The sequence below is a fragment of the Crocuta crocuta genome, unplaced genomic scaffold (genome assembly GCF_008692635.1).
Source record: "Crocuta crocuta isolate KB4526 unplaced genomic scaffold, BGI_CrCroc_1.0 scaffold442, whole genome shotgun sequence".
NCBI classification, from domain to species: Eukaryota; Metazoa; Chordata; class Mammalia; order Carnivora; family Hyaenidae; genus Crocuta; species Crocuta crocuta.
In genome coordinates, this window is record NW_027528807.1 from 1268911 (window position 1) to 1289664 (window position 20754).

At 34.8% G+C, this 20754-nt stretch overlaps 1 pseudogene; it reads right to left on the reverse strand.

Annotated features, from left to right (window-relative positions):
• Window positions 1-5256: 5256 nt before the first annotated feature.
• LOC144224753 (nascent polypeptide-associated complex subunit alpha pseudogene) lies at window positions 5257-5890 on the reverse strand (annotated as a pseudogene).
• Between the last annotated feature and the right edge of the window lie 14864 nt (window positions 5891-20754).

Sequence of the window (20754 nt, forward strand, 5' to 3'; positions counted from 1 at the left end):
GCAAAAGCAATAAAGGGGAAATCCAAGTAAAAAATTCCAGCGATGATGCATAAGGAAGGCCTGGATAAGAGTAAAGGGCAATGAATGCATTGGTGAAGGAAAGTACAGGTGGGTTCACATAATCTTATAGATTGAAGAGCCAATCTAAAGTTGTATCTAATGAAGCCATACAAAACTATAGTACAGTGTTTTACATTTAGCCATCTTTCCTTTAGTAACTCCAGTTACTTTAATAAGAAGCAATATACAAAAATATGTAAAATAGAGAGAGATGTTTGTTAGGTCTATAACTTTCCTGAAAACGTGCACAGTTTTGTTCATATACATTTGTTAGAATTGTGTGATTGAATCAAGTGGCAACAACAATTTGCTGTCTCGACTGGAGCTTTGACTCAATGACTCAAGGTTTCTTGAGGGGAATTGAACAAAGCTGACTTTGATTTTACTGTGACAATTAAATATTTGTGGAATGATAAAAGTTCCTCATTTTAATTATAAGATGTATACTTATTAGCATAAAGCAAAAGGCTTCACTGTGAAGCTGTTTTGAATGCTCTGTACTGATCTCATCCCAGGCTAAAAAAAAGTAGACATTGGTCAACCTGCTTTAATAATAGAAAACAAACACCATTTCTCTGGATTACACTTTCCAACCGAGTTGATTTTATTAAACCTTTCACTAGTTTCATCAAGATGTGTTGTAGTCAAACCCACAGTCACAGAGATCAAGGGAGAATGTCTGCTTTAAGTGGAACGTGTTTACCACAAGTAATTTTTAACAAATACTTCACAGCACAAATGCTTAATGACTATATACATTTTCTGTAAAAGGGCATCTTTGTGTCTAATTATAACTTTATTTCTCTTTTAAGTACATTATGTTCAAAAGATCAGTGCTGCTTTTTGAGTAACCCAGGACATTTTGGTTATTTTTATGGCCATGAGTTTTATGATGGAGCCTACTTATACAGAGATATGAAAATTTTAAATATAAATTCTATTTTTTTAAATATTTTTATTTATTTCAAGGAGAGAGAGACAGCATGAGCAGGGGAGGGTCAGAGAGAGAGGGAGATACAGACTCTGAAACAGGCTCCAGGCTCTGAGCTGGCTGTCAGCACAGAGCCCGATGCGGGGCTCGAACCCACGAACCGCGAGATCATGACCTAAGCGAAAGTCGGACACTTAACCGACTAAGCCACCCAGGCGCCCCTTTAAATATAAATTCTAATATATTATACCTACAGAATACACATTTGAGTGATTTTTCACATCTTTATATGATCAAATTAGGATATAATTATCCTATTTACTCTACCCCAAAGCATGTATTTTTTCCACCATCACTTTATGCTTTTACTGACTTTTACTCACTCACTTATTGAAGTCAATTTAATGAATGTTTACACAGTCCCTAATATGTGAGTTGCTGAAAGACACAAACAGACTGGACCAGACAAGTTCATCCTACTTTTCTTATAATGCTCAGTGAAGAACACATGTTACTTATGAGATATAAACAGCAGGCTGTAGAGAAGCAAAACAACAACAAGCAAAAAATAAAAGTAGAGAGATCGATTCTTTCTGGTGATATTAGGGAAGATTACATAAAAGGATAGAGTAGGGATCACTTCTTGACGTTGAAAGATTTCAAGTCTTGTCCATTTCTAAATATGTTCAGTGAGAAATATTTTCTGATAACTTCACAAATGGTAAAAGTTATTTTTCCTGAATAATAATTTTCCATATCTAGAAATTAATTCCTGGGGATGTTGTAGTAGTTACAAGTATATAATTGCCTCACTGGATATATGGTTAAAAATTTTAAAAAAATATCTACTATTAAAGATTTCTAGAATGGATTCTATACCCAGATGACAGTGTATTATTCATCTGTCAAAAGAAACTAGTGAAATTTATCTACACCAATGTAAAATGGTATTCAGCATATATTAATTAAGAACCAAATTTTGTCAAAGATTACAGTCATACCTACTAGAATAAGTTTATACATAACCATGACAAGAGGAATTTATACCAACCTCCTTTTTTCTTAAGATTAGTTATTTGTTTTTGAGGGGGGGAGAATCTCAAGTAGGCTTCATATTGTCAGCACAGAGCCTGATGTGGGGTTCAAACTCAAGAATCGTAAGATCATGACTTAAGCCTAAGTGAGATGCTTAAACGACTTAGCCACCAGATGCCCCAACCAACTCTTAATAATTGTATTCTTGGTGTTTCAGTCTGGGTGGACTATCACTTTATATAAAATACATTTGAGTAATCATTGAACTTGTGAAGATACAGATACTACTTCTGAGATCAGAAACCTATAAAGATATTCACTGATCTCCTTAAGGACCTAAAGAACGTTTTTAGCTACCATCTTATTTTTCTCTTCCTCTTCTTTGATTCTTCACCTCTATTCCTTACTCAAACAAGGCTTTCCGGTTTTACTTTATCTCATCATAATTTTTCAAGGAAAAAAACAGAGAAAGAAAAAGGGAGAAGGGGGGAATATATCATCTCTTAGTGTAATTAAAATATTATTTCTTTCAGGCTTTATGTAAGAGTACTCTTTTCCCTTGAACCATTATATTCTGTCATTTTCTTTTTACCTCTATCTTCTTACTGACTCCTTTTAAAGATTTTTTGTCTGTTCTTTAGCAGTAGAGAAAACATTTGTTGTTTACCCAACAATCATTCCCATTTTTTATACCTGATAATTAAATTTCATCTTTCTTAAAATTTTAACTCTTCCCCATCATTTCTTGAGATTTACTGCATCCTTGACAGGGAGGTAGATCCTAAGTGGACTGAGTCAATTGTAGCGGTTCCATTTCCTGTCTAATAATAGATTTAAAGATGGCCATGTGTTGTGGTCATATTCAATGAGATTTCAAAACATATCAGAGGTCATTAATATAAATTTCTTTCTCTCTCTCTGAATTTGCCTTATTTTAATATGATACCTGCATCTGTTGCAGTACTGTGTAACCAGAGTACAGAGTAACAGAGTCAAAAATGAGGATGGTGGAGCACAGACATAAAAGACATTCCAAACTTGGGGGCGCCTGGGTGGCTCAGTAGGTTAGGCATCCGACTTCGGCTCTGGTCATGATCTCATGGTTCGTAAGTTCGAGCTCCGTCTTGACCACTTCCTCATTGTGTACTAAGTGCGATATTCCACAAATCACTTACTCTTTCCAAGATCTCTCATCTATAAAATGGGGGACAAATGTAATTATACATATCATATAGTGTTGTTATATAAATTAAAAGGGTTTATAAGTGTAAAACAGTGTACGGAAAAGTACTCAGCCATGATAATTTCAGCCATGATAATTTATTTTCTCCTTGATGTTTATCCTCCTCACTTCACTCCAACCACTCCTGTATTAGTTCAAGCCCTCACTCATCATTTCTTATTTGAATTACAGAATTCAAGGCGGGAATTACACTTCCCCCATCTCCTTTCTCAACTACATTCAACCCATGCCCATGTTCTGAGAGATATCAGCCAGTTCCTTCTTCTGTCAGTGACCTTTCTCAGAAAATTCTGTTCATATAACCCCTGGCATGGAATCTTTCCATGATTCCTATTGCCAATGGCATAAAAACCTAAGCCCTGTGGCTCAGCAGAGAAGGCCCTGCCACTCCTGTACCGGCATCTCTCCTGCTTTGTCCCAGAAGCACCAGGTTTTGCAGGTGCCATTTCTGATGACTAGAAAGCGTTTCTCTTTTTTCTTTACTTCTGTTACATGTTAGTCTTTCAGGATCATCCAAGTTTCATCTTCCTCCAGACATTCTTCTTTACATCTTGAGGGCTCACTAGACACTTATGGCCTGTGCATGCTTGTATGTCTAGTATATTATTTCCCTGTATTACAAATATTTGTTTGTGTACTAACTGTTTCTTATTTTCTTGTTTTCTTAGGATATATGCTATGTGGAGCCAGATATTGTGCCTTTTATCTCCGTATCCAAAGGACCTACTATATTGATGGCCACATGACAATTATTCAATAAATGTGCTCACACAAGAAATTAATGACTTTTGTCTAACCCTTCGTATCTCACCACCGGAAATCTATTAGCCTAAAATCTACCAATACATCTAAAATACCACATTGCCCCGAGGTAATCTCTCTCTCCTTGGAAATCACTGAATCTATGGAATTCAGTAAGCAATTAGCTCAGTGTATCAATAAAACTCTCATTTATTATATTAACTTACCTGTTAAGTTCACTCAAGAACTATTTCTTGAAGAGCTACTATGTGCCAGACTCTGTTGTGGAAAGTGAGGACACATCAATGAAACAAAAATGATTAAAGTTTCTTCTCGAAGAAGCTTTTATTCCAGTATGTGGTGACAGAAAATCTTTTACTACTGTCTATTGGTTCCAATTTTCTCAACTTCCCAAGAAGATTATAATCTTCAAGTATCCATGGCTTTATCTCACACTTCATAGTTCCCAAAATGCTGACATCGTTCCTTGAATTTAAATGCTCTATTTCTCAACCACTATTCCCTGTCTCTCTTCATCTCTTTCCTCTGTTTCCTGCCTTTTTTCTCACTTTCTTTCATTTTCACTCCGAAGAAAACATATCTTCAATTATATATCATTACACCATATAGTTTCTCTCAAATTTCACATGTATTTCAACTATTCCGTTCTGCCTTTCAGGCACTTGAGAATTTTGTATTTTAGTGCTGAGAAGCTTGGAATAAGCACTGATAATGAGCATATGAAATTTCATCACAGTAGTCTGTTTTCCTGAATCATGTGCTGCTTTCTCCTGAAATGTGACCCGATGAGGTTCCTTTGAGTCTAATGCTGATGTCTCCTGGATCACAAATGCTACTTAGGTGTGGTTGGTAAAGGAGACAAATGTGCTCACCTGATTTTTCCCTTTTGAGTCAAAAATAAAATTCAAGTACTCACTACCTATTTCATGATTAATGCACACTTAAACCTCAAAATTCATGTACAGGATCAAGATTGCTCATCTCCATTTTGTTGGGGAATGTGACAGTCAAAAACAAGGTCTTCACCTTGTTGGCTTTACCTTTCAGTAATTCTTTAATGTGAAGATTACTATGATTTCTACTTTATGGTTTTGTTTCTTTTTTTTTCATATAACAAGAAGCCATAACTTTATTAATGACAGAAACAGTACAAATTTCAAACCAAGCTGCAGTTATTCTTTTGAAACACCAAAAAAGGGTCCTCATTTTTTTGTTACGTTGTTAATTCCATAATAGCATTTACAATATCATGACTGTTGTTTTTCAGGGCTCGGACCGCCTTTGCTCTTGACCCATTTGCTTGTGACATGACCAGTTCTACGTCCTTAACCTCTACACCTGTTACATCAACCTCTTCCTCTTCACTCTCTTCTTGCACAGTTGGAGTCTGTGTGTTTTCTTGAATGTTTGAGACAGCTTCACCTTGAACTTTTTACTTCTCAGCAGCTGCTAGTTGTGCTGCTGAAATAAATCCTTGATCTTGGCTTCCCCAAAAACTATATAGGTATCTGAAGTTGGGCTCTTGTAGACATCTGGTTTTTGATGACAAAGAAGATATTCTTAGATTTCTGGATAGGGACTCTTGTAACCCCTGTAACCTGTGCAAGGCCTCGTTTGGACACAGGCTTCTGTGCCTTCTTTTCACTCCGGCTCTGTTTTGCTTTACTGACTTGTTCTTTATCGATTTCAGCTGCTGATGCCAGCTGGGCTTTTTGGGTGGTTGCCTGTGTGGATTCCTGTTCCTCAAGCTCTGGTACTGATTCATCACTGTCGGATTCTGTTCCAGACCCTGTCTCAGCCAGGGGCGGTGGCAAGTTCTGCTCTGTAGCATGGATGGTTTCTGTGGCTTCACTAGGCATTTTGTGTTGGAATGTGGAACCAAGATGGCGGCAGAAAGAGCTTTACAGTTTTGTTCCTAAGTACCTACTCTCTTACATGTGTGAATGCTTGTGTGTGTGTGTTTGTGTGTATATATTGTATGACACCCATTTCCCCTTAAGTGAATGGCCTTAAGAAAATTGGGGGAGGGGGAGGATCACGATAAGGGAATGTTTTATAGAACTCCTTAATAATTATGTAACTAACAAACTGCTCTTGTTTTATAAATTAAATTGATCTAGATAATCCCAAGGAAGAAACAGAATTTTAATTAATGTATAAAGTTACTTGGGAGTTACTGGACACAAAGCTACTAGATTCCATTTTTGACATTAGGCAGAATGTATGTAAATTCCAGTTTCAGCGAAATAATGCTTCTTAAGGTTTTTGGACTCCTTGTTTTTTTAATGTTCTTATACTAAATACAATACAAATTGAATTATTGAAAAGAATATTCGTATTCTGCAAATAAAAAGAACTTGCTTGAGGATATTTTACTTTGGCTCCTAAATAAAGCATAGTTAAGGACAATCACTATAATATAAATTATGACAGATTTCCCTGGGTATTGCTGCACAAACTCACATAGGATTAACATCTTAAGTATCAGAACAAAGTAAGAGTAGTAGACCTAGTCCCTCAAAAGGATCTTATAAAGAAAAAACCTTTTAGTAAATAATAGATGTTAGCAGCATTAATATTTAAATAATTAATTTTCTCTTATCACATAACCTTACTGAACAATCAATAAAATATAGGATGAGAATGGCTAGATCATTTTTGAAGAATTGCTCAAATATGTTTGAAGTAATATATTGTAGAATCTATATATAAAGGGGGATCATAGACTCCTAATTTACCCATATAATTAAAATCATTTAAATGTTTTATCATCCTTGGAAGAGATACCATTAATGACAGAAGCCAGAATATGAAGTACTATGTGATGCATTTTTTTGTTGATTTTTAAACCAAGCTTCCTTAGTCTGATATCTTGGCATTTAATTGACTTTCATCCAATAAATCAGCAAATATTTATGGAGTAACATCAGGTACCATGATAGGCACAGGGGAATCAGTAATGAATAAAACAGACAGTCTCCTCACTTAGAGATTTTGTATCCTATAGACAAAGAAAGACAGTAAACAAATATATATGGTATGTAGCAGTTGATTGTGAGTGTTGTGGAGAAAAATGAACATTAGGAGAGGGAATTTTCATATTAAAAATACCATCTCTTTGGTCTAAGATTAAATGTCCAATTTTTATATAATAAGAAGACATTTTTAGATCATTCAAAACCTTCTGAATTACTTGAGAGCAGTGGAATTAAGAGAAAGAAAACTATTTTATATCTATCAAGGCACCTTGAGAATGCTGGAAAACACAATGAAGTTAAAAGACATGTGTGGTCAGAGGTACCTTGCAGAGGTAGGAGGCCAGATGGATGATGAATAAAAATAGAATATAAATAAGTGCATATCATGAACAAACACCTGAGTCAACATGCTTAGCAAGGCAAAGTACAAGTCTGAGTGGAAGAGGGCATATCATAAGATAACCAGGTAGGATAGGGAAGATTTTATTAACTTCAGATTTTAAATTCAATATTAAATTCATATTTAACTCAAATATTAAATTCAAAAAGTTTAATTTATTAATTATTGCTTTGTACTGTTATAAATTGAAGACTGTGTTATCTCCTCTTAAAGAGCTAAAGCTGGAGCTACAGTTGGAGATTTCTAGAGAAATCTTAATGTGTCCTGGGTCATGGCATTAGTTTTACTTAATTGGGACAGCAGCTTGCTCCATAAAACCAATGTAGGAGAAAAATGTACTTTATAGTTTGGATTTTTTTCACCACAATAATTCAACATACGCTATTGGGATTCTTTCTGTTTTAATATATGTGACTTAATAGAAATTTATACCAAAGCCCAGATGCTATCCTATCCGAAAGAAACAACTTGTGAAGTTCAATATAAGTGAAAATGCTTCTATTATGAATAAACTTTAGAAAAGTTTCCTTAACTCACTCTCCAAGACATAGTCAATGATTTATCTAGTTTTTTCTAAATTCTCTCCTATATTAATTGATATTCTGGAATAGGCTGTTATGCATCTATATGAAGAGATGTCATCTGAGAAATAATGTGACTTCTTTGAATGAAAATTGAAACACTAAATATAGAAAAATAGTGAAGTTGATTATCCCATAGAGTTGAACTTACATGCCCTTCAAAGAGAGAAGAATTGACCCTATTATTCAGCAGCTTATAAACAGTCTCAATGAACAAAAATTGCATTGTGTTTAGTCTTCATTTGTAAATGACAAATTTTCAGATTTTAATTTTTGGCCTTGATTCATACTCAAGTTGAAGTCATTTTAATCAAATAATTGTGGTTCTGGAAAACAGAACACAATTTGTAAAGTTAAAAGGAACACTTTAAAATTTCCCACATTTAAAGTCTTTATTAAATCTTGGTCTAGACTAAACAGGAGAACTCATTAATAAGCTATTGAGTGAAATAATACTGCCTCCTACACATGGAACACTTGTTTATTATATAATAAAGCTGAAGTCACTATTTAAGCTCACTAGAATAATTGATAGATTTAAAACTTTCTTTCAAAATATATCAGTAAAATTTTTAAAAAAATTATTATGCTTATTTATTTTGAGAGAGAGACAGAGTGTGAGCAGGGGAAGGGCAGAGAGAGACAGAGACACAGAATCTGAAGCAGGCTCCAGGCTCTGAGCTGTCAAAGCACAGCCTGACATGGGGCTCAAACCACAAGCTATGAGATAGTGACCTGAGCTAAAGTCAGAAGATTAGCCAACTGAGCCACCCAGGCACCCCCAAAATATATCAGTATAATTTAATAAAGTACTATGATCAACCAAAAATCCTATATCACAGCTTATTTATTTACATCATCAATGGAAGCACTTGATTATTTTCTTATGAAGAACAATTTATTCACTTACATCTCAACAAGTGCCACACTATACGAGCAATGACAGCGGAAAAATATACCATCAAAGGAGAACTAATTATAATGGGGGAAACTTCAAATTGTCCACATCTCTGTAATGAGTGGTGCTAAGAAATAACCAGCACTCCCAGAAATATAATCAGCAGTGAAAGAAATACAGAAATGTAATCATCAATGACAAAAATGTAAAAACATTATCACCAGTGGTTCAGAACAATCATGTAACTCTTTAATAGAGTGTTGATACAGTTTATATATCTTTTAAGCCCATAAAGGCATTTGAAAAACTGGCTATCCAATTTACATATAGCCGTAAACATAAAATAATTGTGATTATTATCAAAATTCCATGATTCTAAGTACTGGGATTGGAAATGAGGTTTGTAAATCCTCATAAAAGTTGAATATTATCTTTGCCAAATTCCTTCACTTGATAAATCTCTTTTTTGATATGGAGAAAAGCCACAGCCAGTGCATTTCTATGTGACACCTGAGTAGCTAACCATGTCCTACAATTCTCTTAAGCCTTTCAAGTGGTTCTTTTATGAGTTCTAGCCAATTTTTTGATGTAACAGCTGGTAATTGTCTAATTTAATCCATTCAGCTGCTCTCAACTTCTACAATAAACATCAGTTAGTTCTTCATTACAACCATGTGTAGAACTATCTGAACTAAAGAAGATAATTATACTACTTGTCCCAAGAAAGTATCAGTTAATCCTGATTGTATAAGCATAATAGTTTGTCCAATTTACATTTCCTTCTGCCTAAAGTGATCATGAGGGCATCTGTCTAGTGATAAACTGACACTTATGTGAACATTTTACAGAATTCTCTAATTCCATAAAAATTCTAGGCTGATTGTATAATTTATTGATCCAATGATATCTCTTTTAACAATGAAAATGGACTCTATTAATGATTACATGAAGACATTTGGCACATTCTATATATAAAATCTCCACATTCCAAATTCTAGTTATCAAAAAAGTTCAAGATTTACAGAGAGGAATTAAGAACTTAAGAAACGGAGATAACTCCTCATGTTTTTATCAGCACAGTGACAGGAAAAACTGGAGCCTCAAAGTTTGACTGACCTAAAGTTTTTTTGTGTGAGGTTTCAACTACTTGAGAATTTGGAAGAAATAATCAAAAGCTACTTCCCAATTCTCTATTCTTCCTGGTTGAGGGGCCTTATAAACCTAGAATGAGACTTTCCTCTTAGAACTAAACAGATTTTATTTCCCAGGAACGAGAAGACAAATGTGCCTGCTTCCTCTAAGGAAGAGGTAAAGAATGCATAAAGAGAGGTATCTGAGCTCCTATTTCTGTACCGGAGAGCCTAGAATTAATAAAATAAGCATAAAAGCATTATTTTAATAGTATTTTTTGCAGGAAAAGAAGCATAGAACAGGGTGGAAGTTCTACTCACACTTTGATGATTGGCAACAAAAACCAAACAATCCTTTGTTGCCTTGGTTTGATCTTACTCTCCCTTTCATCCCGATGGCTATTTACAATATTCCACACTTTCCTCGAAACGTATCTACCTCTGTCCCCCATTCATGTTTCTTAGAGAAAACTGAAGAAAGAAAAATCCCTCAGCTCTTTACTCACTTGAGAAAATCCATTTAGGCTAGCATTATATGAAGACTAGCAAAATATAATCAGTATCATCCTCATTCTTAGAATCTGGACACTCCTATGGATTTCTGCATTTATCTCATGTGAAATGTCTTCTTTTGTAATTTGTTTTTCACTAAACAAGAATTTTTTTTGAAAAATTTGAATTCTTAACAGTTTAATAAAAGTAAGAAAAGTTTTTATTTATTAAAAATTTTTTTTAAATGTTTGTTTTTGAGACACACAGAGAGAAAGACATAGAGAGACAGAGCATGAACAGGGGACGGGCAGAGAGAGAGGGAGACACAGAATTTGAAGCAGGCTCCAGGCGCTGAGCCATCTGCTCAGAGCTCAACACGGGGTTTAAACTCATGAACTGCAAGATCATGACCTGAGCCAAAGTAGGATGTTCAACCAACTGAACCACCCAGGCGCCCCAAAAAGTTCTTAAAATCTACAAACATGGTGTCTCTAGACATCACCTATATCTCTGTGAAAGATAATGCAGTAGTTTGGTAGTACAACAAGAAAACTTACAGATAATAAAACAGTAATGATCACTGCATGATCCTTCTGGGTGATTCCACTCTTTGTCCACTTCCTTATTATTTTGGTCATTTTTTAGCATGGGATAATAATCGATGAGTAATGCTGAAATAGTACCTAGAATAAAAACATTACAAAATATTTCAAAATTCCTCTTTGTTTTTTAAAGTAAAAAATTTGTAAAAGATCAGTCTTTATAAATCGTTAGAAATGTGCAATGAACATTACATTGAGTCTAGTGAAACTTGATGACACAAGAATTAAGGATGAAAGTTTGAGGTTACTCTGCTTGCATAAAAGCATACTCACTGAAAATATAACTGAATATTAAAGGCAGAGTAATATGATAGCAGAGGAATGAAGCCATAAACACTGTGCTATACTTATGACTGTTACATGAAATATAACTGGAGCTTCTTCTTTTTTCTCGCTTACTGTATAATATACATTATTCTTTTTTTTAAAATTTTTTTTAATGTTTTATTTATTTCTAGGAGAGAGAGAAACAGCGCGAGCAGGGGAGGGTCAGAGAGAGAGGGAGACACAGAATCTGAAGCAGGGTCCAGGCTCTGAGCTGGCAGTCAGCACAGAGCCCGACGCGGGGCTTGAACCTACGAACCGTGAGATCATGACCTAAGCAAAAGTCGGATGCTTAACCGACTAAGCCACCCAGGCGCCCCTAATATACCTTATTCTTATTTCACTTTCTACTTTGCTTCTCTACTATGTATGTACATTATACGGTGGTTGTTGCATTTACTATTTCATTCCCATATGGAAAATACCAGTGTAATACTACTATAGGACTGAAAGGATAGACATTAACTTAAACTCTAGTCTTGAGGCTTATCCAGTAACTGGGTCTGATCTTAGGCTGTCTTCATTGGAAACAAGGTTAAATACTCTTAATCATTTGTGAGAGGGAAAGAAGGAGCAGAGGTTAATATTGGGAATAAATTCCTCATGAAGAAATATCCTGATATGAAAGAAGCCACAGGGGCGCCTGGGTGGCTTAGTCGGTTGAGCGTCCGACTTTCGCTTAGGTCATGATCTCACGTTCGTGGGTTCGAGCCCCGCATCGGGCTCTGTGCTGACTGCCAGCTCGGAGCCTGGAGCCTGTTTCAGTCTGTGACTCCCTCTCTCGCTGACCCTCCCCTGCTCACGCTGTCTCTCTCTCTCTCTCTCTCCTAGAAATAATAAATTAAAAAAAAAAAAAAAAGAAGCCACAATCTTGCACAACCATAGATTCAGTCATTAAGCCCAACAAGGTTAAGAAAACAAAAACAAAAACAAAAAAAATCAAGAGAATGGTGGTGAAGAGGAACACTTCTACCCAACTTCTGATGTTCTTTCCACAAAACAAGGTGGAAGGATGAGAAAGATTGAAAGGGAATAAATATTCCAGTTCAAAAAAACAGCATTTGAATGGCCTATAGAACTTAAAACATCCAAGGAATTTATAGAATATTAAAATGACTCAAGTGAAGTGTGTGAGGAGAAGTGGCAATATGTGAGACTAAGGAAATTTAAGGATGGGCTCTGCGAGCCATAACAAGGAACTTAATGGAAAAGAATAGAAATCATATATTTGAAAGATATTTAGAAAATCAAAGCTAGTTTACTTGATGATTGACCAAATCTGAGACAGTACTGAACAAAGAAAATTAACAAGAATAATTTCTAGGTTTCTGAGTTGGCTAATTGGATGGAGGACAATTGTGAAAGAAAACTAAAGAAAGATTTGGGGACAAAGAGGATAAGTTCCCTTTAACACATACTCAAAAGTGTTTCTATTTGAAAACTTTCAAGTAAAGATGCTAATAGTTTGGTGCACATATTTAGAAATCAGGAGAGAAATATAAACTCTATGTATTTATTTGGAAATCAACTTTCAATAGACAATACATATCATGGGAGCTATATAATATCACATGGGATTCATATATGGATGGAGGAAGGGAAAAACTAAAACAAAAATGAAAATCCCCAAAGTAATAAGTATGTAGGGAAGAATCAAAACAAAATCTGGAAAAGAATGGTAAGAAAAGTCAAGAGAGCATGGTTTTGGAGAAGGCAAGGGAAGACAGTGTTTACGGGAAGAGGGAGGGATTAGTAATGTTTTTAAGTGAAGAAGGAAAGCAATATAAGGGGCAGAAGAGTATCCATTAGATGTGATGAGAAGGAACTCACTGAGGAAATTAATAAAGGTAATGTTAATGGTTTGGTGGTGTGGTAACATATTATAGTTGGATCTGAGGAATGGCAGGTAATGGTACAGATAGGCAATCTTCAAGAAGTTGAATTCTGTTGAAAGCCAAATGACAGTGTAATAGCATGGAGTAGGGCTAGTTTTTGTGGGACTTTAAATGTATATCAGGGGCGTGTGGGTGGCTCAGTTGGTTAAGTGTCTGACTTTGGCTCATGGCATGATCTCACAGTTTGTGAGTTTGAGCCCTGCATCTGGCTCTGTACTGAGAGCTTCAGATTCTCTGTCTCCCTCTCTCCCTGCCCTTCCCCTGCTCCTTCATTTCTCTCTCTCTCTTGAAAAAGAAAAAAAACACTTAAAAATTTATATAAGTAGGTCATGTAGATATATTAGGCACTAGGCTTTAGAAGAGGCCCTAAACATAACAGCTTTATGATACCTCAACCTATGATGATAGTCAGATGAGGTCAAGGGCAGAGGAGGGACTTATTAGGTTCCAGAGATTAAATCCATTTATCAGAATAAGAAGAACAGAAGAAGTTCTTCATTTGGATTGCCTAGAAAGCTCATACTGAGGCAAAGGTTTATATGCTACTTCTTTACTAGGGACTAAATTCTCAGGGAAGGAAAGGGAGATAAAAGGGAAGTCAATCAGTCAAACCAATTAAGTATCTATGACTGGGCTGCCCACTGGTTGCCATCAAGCATGGCTGCTCGCTCATTCTCAAAGGTCCAATCAAGTACATCTCGGGGAGTCGTGAGGCAACAGGGGAGAAGAATTGATCCAGTGATCCCAACGCTGTAAGTTTCATTCCACAGACTGAACTCCCAGGCTGTGTATGAAAGGTGCCCCTGGTACCTCAAGCCTCATCATTAGTAGGAAGTTCTGGAGCAGGGTGTGAGAGATACACCAGCTCAGGAATGGTTGCCCCCATGGAAGCTGGTCAGAACTCAAACAGTTGATTAGTACAACATGCACTTGGCTTGGAACAAATGGGCCAAAGTCCTGGAGACAGGTAAGATGTAGAGAATCTGATGTAGTGCATTACAGGAGCCTGATACACAGTGGTTAAAACTATAGAAGAGATTAAGCACAATCAATAGAACATTTTGGGGTAATCCATGACAAAAATGAAAGAATATATTCTAGACTCTATTGTTCACACTCAAATGTTATGCTCTAAAGTCTCAAAAATTCTAATTCATGCATCTGAATACTTGCCTTTATCTAGCTGAGGATATATCTGGGCCTGCATTAGGGTCTATGTGCATGAGACTATATATTTGGGGTTGAGAAGAAGAGAGTAGTAGAAGTCACAAGCACAGGTATCTTCATATTATAACCTAATGTGTAGTAGAGTGCCTGAAATATAGTTGGTCCCTAGTAAATAGTTCTGAAAAGAAGAAAGGCAAATAGCATTAAAAAACCATATAATTTGCTTTTATATTTACTTAAAAGTTTGTAATTAAATCTTCCATCTTCCTTTCCCACAACACATCAAGCTTATCCTATAGGCTTAATATATTGTTGAATGATATAATATAATCATTCACGGGCAGTGATAGAGAAATATGTCTACTTATTTGCTACAGCATCTGTCTATATTTATAAAAATTTTAAATTTCCTTCTTTCAAATGTGTGCTTTAGAAAAATGCTCTTATTTTGTGGGAGAACATCTTCCAAAGCCATAAAAATACTTTTCACTGAGAGAAGCAAAACTGTTTATGACATTTTTAATTTGAAAATAAAATAAACAATTGGCTAATATGACCACTTGTATTGTCACTGAAAATATAATTCATGATTCAACGGATCAGACATACAATTTTAGGTCATATTTTAAGATTCTCTAATGTATTTTCCGTTACTCTTTAATACTCCATATTATGCAGTTATCTTTTATTCTTTGCCTTTACCCCTTTCTTTAATTATCCACAATGTCAAATGGACCCTATTTTATCAGTCTTTTCAAGGAAACAAATGTGACTTAGTTGATACATTCCATTTTTATTGCTTTTTGTTTCTATTTCATTCTCTTAAGTTTATCAAGCCTAGGTATACTTACCTAGATGTCTCTTCTTTCCATTTCTTTGGAGTTTCTCGATCATCAGTAAAACAAAAAAGCAAACAAACTACACCAAACCGCAGTGGTTTAACACACATACAAGTGTATTTCTTATATGTATCACAGCTTGATATGTGTAAACAGGACTCTTTATGGAATTGAGGCATATGGTTCTTTTCTTCTATCATATCTAGGTCCTCAGAGCACTCTTTAATGCCTGTTACCTATAGCAAAGAGATAGGAAGAAGAAAAAAGCTTTAAAAGAAGCATACTCACTCTCAGTTATATTGTCCTGGGCATGATACATATCACATTCGAATAGCACAGAGTTATATGTCTGATATAGTTGAAATAAGTGGGGAAATCTGATCTACCTGTGTGTCCAGGGAAAGACAAAAACATCAATGTTGGTGAATACCAGCATTTTTTGTCAGTCTGATTTGGTGGTCACTTGATAGCCCATTGCTCTCTTCTTCTCACCTATAGAACATAGTATACCCAAGGGAAACAAATCCAAAGTCTCATCAGATCACTGAATCCAGCTCAATACTTATAGTCTTTGGAAGATTGGTGGTCTTCCCCAACAGATTCATAGCAACTCAATGTTTTCAAGATATGAACTAAAAGATAAATTATCTACTAACTGGTTACTAGGATCAGGATAACTGTAATAGACACCTCCATGTGGTAGAGGAAAAATTAGAGGCACACCATTTAGCAAGTTTGGAATCCTGGTGAGCAGGCAATATAAGAATTCACTGGCATGGACATGAAAGAAGTCCCTTGATTTAGAAGAATATTCTTGAGAAAGTTTTAGCCGTGTATATGGCCCTGAGTTCTATTATCTAGGAAAGTTAGCTTTATCCATTATTTGCAGTGGCAATATTTGCAGTGGGTTTGTTGAGAGTGATGTCCTTGGGAATATGTCATTCTCACAGTTTCCTATGCAAGTTTGGGAGCTCACTATATGAATTTAGGCTTGAACCACAAAGGCTTTTTCTTCCAACTTCATGGCTTTTTAGCCAAAATAATTTTCTCAAATTTTTACTAGGCTTCTGAACTATTCAATTCCAATTATTTATGTGTGATTTTTCTCACTCTTTCTACACTTTAAGTATGAAGAACCATGTACAGAGGTGTATGCACATAAGGCTGCTCTAAGGACCACATAAGCCATTTCCCCACTTCAGAGTATGCAACCAAATGAAGCCATGACAGATGAAGATGAATTCAGGAGATGGAAAAAGGCAAACAGAGCCCTGATGAAATTGTTTTATCCACTGGACCAAGCTTTGCCTGAAGCCATAATAAACCATGAGACATTACCGTTATGTAGGATAAGTCTTTTCCTTGATTGTTTGCTATTTCATGTGGACTTCCTGCACTTGTACAACAAAAACAGGAAAACAAAAAATATTCTAACTAATGCAAGAGGAAAGTTGTATTTCATCCGTATAGCTTTCATTTTGTATAGAAATTCAGTAATAATTATTATTATTTGAGTAGAGTGGCTTTGATAGAAAACAACAAAAACAGAAGGCATTGACTGATAAGGCATTCAATTTCCTTCCTTTTTCTACTTTCTCGTTTAGACTGATAATAAGGGTTAGCAGTTAATGTCAAGTAAGAATTGGCCAAAGACGAATGAGACACAGAGAAACATTCCATGACAGAAGAAGTGCAGTGGAAACTGTCAAAAATTATGAACAAATATTAATGACAGTATAATTTATCATTAAGGAAAATGATAAACTAAATCAAGAAATCAAACATTTTTTTTCCCAGAAAGGAATCTATTTGCATTATACTTACTGAATGTTTGATGGATATGTTTTGGAAAAATATTATAAAATAAGATCTGGAATAAGAGGAACACCATTTTATAATCATTTTGCATGCCAAATATCAACCACTAGAAATAGTTCTCAGTTACAGGCCAGCTACAGATGGTGACTATACTTATGGTGGTGAGCACTGAGTAAATGTATAGAATTGTTCAATAACTATGCTTTATACCTAAAACTAATGTAGCATTTTAGGTCAGCTATACATCAATGAAAAAAAGATGTAAGTGTGCTATAGAAGTGTGTTTTATCTTTCACAGGCAGGATTTTACTCACATTTAAAAAATTTCATGTAACATAAAAATTAACCGAATTTCAATGGCTAAGTTTTGTGCTTCTACCTAGACATTTATAAGATAATTTCCAGTTATCATTAATTATATCACTAAAATTTTACAGTAAAAAAAGAGCTTATTTACTCTGAAACTAATTTACTCTCAAAAAAGATACAAAATTTGATAATCGAAAATTATGACAAGAACACGTACTAAGCAACAAAATTCTTGGAGAGATAATCAGGTTATCGCATTCTTTTCTGTACAAAAAGTAAAAACAAAAGCAACCAGAAATCATGTAATGACTTTGAAAAAAACTTATAGGGTCTATTTATTTATTTGTAAAGTTTTAAATCGAGGTATAATTAGGATACAGTGTTATATTAGTTTTTTTTAGGGGAAAATATAATGACTCAACATTTCTATATATTGCTCATTGCCCATCTCAGTAAGTGTACTCTTAATCCCCTTCACTTATATTACACATTCCCCCAGCTACCTCCCCTTTGGCAACCCCCTGTTTTTCTGTATTTAAGAGTCTGTTTCTTTGTTTTTCTTCTTTGTTTTGTTTCTTAAATTCTACATATAAATAAAATCATACAGTATTTGCCTTTCTCTATTTGACTTATTTTACTTAGCATTATACAAGGTTCATCCATGTTTTTGCATATTGCAAGACCTCATTCTCTTTTGATCTAGTAATCCACTACTGGGTATTTATCCAAAGAAAATGAAAACACTGATTCAAAAAGGATATATGCACCCCTATGTTTATTGCAGCATTATTTCCAATAGTCATAATATGGAAGCAACCTGGGTTAATTGATAGAGGAAGGGGTAAAGAGGAGCAGTATAGATACAAACGATGGAATATTACTCTGCCATAAAAAAGAATGAGATCTTGCCATTTGCAACAATGTATGTAGCTCATTTAAATAAAATGTAAAATTGACAGTGGTGATCTGTGAAGCTGGATCGCAGTCTGTAAGCAGAAAACAAGTGATTTATCTTAGAATTCATGGAATTAATGGAAAGTAAGAATAATATTATCAAGCATGACTTTTAGCAAGAGAAATTTCACTTGCCTATATTCTAAAATGTGTAAGTAATCGAGCCCTTCTCCTCTTTAATTTTCAAATGCCAAATGAGAGTCTACAAAGCACAGCTTATGTAGCTGTGATATCTAAAGATAATATCAAACAAGCAAAAAGAAGTGTGAGAATGTCTCAAGTTAGGCTAACATTTGGGAATATCACCAGCTGTTCTCTTTTACAATGAAGGAAAAAAAAATAGCTCAGAGGAAAAACTGTAAATAAAGTAATTTCAATCTTATTTTACAGTTTTAAAAAAATATTCACAATGAAATCCTTTAATGAGTTTGCCCTTTTTCAAGCTGCCTCACAGTATAACTAAAATTAGGCAACACCGTAAGGGAAATTTTGAATAATACTGTTATTTACGTCCTATTCAAAGTTATTACCATATTTTGCCATAGTGGCTTTGAGTATTTTAACATAATGCCCACAAACTCAATTTTATTAATTAGTGAATTGAACAGGTGTTAAGTAAAATAGGAAGGATTTGAATTTTTGTTCATTTTAAGAGCTATGAATTTTAATTAATGTTTTGTTGATTGAATATTTATACATATTTATATTCACACACAATTCTATATATCACACATACGTGTATGTATGTGTATACCTATATGTATACATATATTTATAGAGATACATGAGAGATAGGTAGATAGATAGATAGATAAAAGAGAGAGAGAGACCTAACAGATGACCACAAATATAAGGGATGCTCTTCCATAGTTAGAGGTAATTCATTTGTTAGCTAAAATTCCAACCACAAAACCACGATATACACCTGGCTAATGGCAGAATTCCATAATAAACCAACATTTCTGCTAGGTTCTTTCTATATAATATCTTTAATAAAAGTGAATTAATTTGTAGGTGTTTAGCAAACTATAAAAGTTGCATTCTATTCCTCTGTTTTCTGAGAAAAATATCTCAGTAGAATTAGCTTACTGAGAGTTAAAAATATTTTCTCTTAATTTATAAATCATGATGAATATTTGACCTGTTACGTGACATTGTGGGTGGATCATTACACATAAGTGAAAGAAAAAAAAAATTAAAAACAAGCCAGGAAAGCAGATGCTAAGTTTCATTCAGTACTAAATCCACTTTACCATTACTTTTCAAAAGCAATCTAAATGTCAAATTTCTGACACCAAAATTGGTAGCAAGTAAATCGCATAGCACTAAACTGCAAAGTGGCATGCAAAATTTAGAACAGTAGGTTGTATATAATTAGGAAAGAGTTTGTGCTTCTAAATATAAAAGTCCTACATTCAGCATGAGGCAATAAAACTCTTAGGAAAAAGGCAGTCTGGTTGTACTCTTTAAAGACTCTTAATACAAACATAAGGGCAACAGATAAAACATGAATGCTCACTTAGAAGTAGGCTTTTCACAGGCAAATGTGTAAGATCATTAGTGAAATTAATCAGAGAATGCTGTTATGTTCTGCCTTTCTTTACCTTAAATATTTTGCCCATATTCCCTCCAATGGAATCGTAAAGATTTAAGGCAGAGTCATGTCAAACATAAAGTAATTGACCTTCTAAATCCCTTGAACATTCCATTCAATCACTAAAACAAAGAATTCTGAATATTAATAGGTAGTATTTTAAGTTCTTGGGATATAGAAGTGGAGAAGGAAAAGTTCTTGCCTTCATAGCACTTAAATAATAGTGAAGGAGGCAGATGACAAATAAAAATATAAAGAAATATATAATAAAATGTCAATACTCTGATGACATGCAAAGGCAGCAGATAAAAAAGTAATTAGGGTGGAAAATAATTTACAAATGGCAATCATTCCTGCTCTTCCTGAAGTGTTCTCATTTGAGCAGAGACTTGAATTAAATGAGGGCACAAGCCCATGCAAAGATGTAAATGAGAAAAGTATTATGCAAATAGACCAGCTAGTTCAAAGACCCCAAAGAGGAAATGAACTGGGTTATGTTGGCAGGAGGTAGGTAGAAGGCAGGTGAGATATCCATCAGAAGACTATTTCCAATTCCTTGCATTAAGGCTGTACCAGCAGATATGGTATCAGCTAGGCTGAAACTGTAGTCTGAATGTTGAGGCAATAGGAAAGGGCAATCAGTTCACCGTGGCTTGAGAGGAAAAGAGACAAATCAAGAATGCTGTCAGTATGTTGGCTTGTGCTACAAGCAAATGACGGGGTGGCACTGGTATTGCGAAAA